A 202-nucleotide genomic window follows, 5' to 3' on the forward strand; every position below is an offset into this window, starting at 1 on the left:
AGCGCGGTCGGCGAGGGTAGGCGTGGGAATCACGCAACGGGCAGGAGAAAGGGGGCTGAGGCCAGACTTGGGATCGAACGGGGCGGCGTGAGGAGGGACCGGGACCCAACAGAGCCGGAGTGAGGGGACCGGATCAGCACCCGGCGGAGTTAGGGGCGAGGAGAGGACGCGGGAAGGGAAAGGGAGGAGGGGGAGGCGCGGG

The 202-nt window shown here is 70.3% G+C and overlaps 1 protein-coding gene across 1 annotated transcript in view; it reads right to left on the reverse strand.

The window, feature by feature from the left end:
* Positions 1-202, reverse strand: part of KLK10 (kallikrein-related peptidase 10) — an 8,385-nt gene that overhangs the window by 5,213 nt on the left and 2,970 nt on the right. The window lies entirely within an intron of this gene.

The sequence above is a fragment of the Myotis brandtii genome, unplaced genomic scaffold (genome assembly GCF_000412655.1).
Source record: "Myotis brandtii unplaced genomic scaffold, ASM41265v1 scaffold474, whole genome shotgun sequence".
Classification (NCBI taxonomy): Eukaryota; Metazoa; Chordata; class Mammalia; order Chiroptera; family Vespertilionidae; genus Myotis; species Myotis brandtii.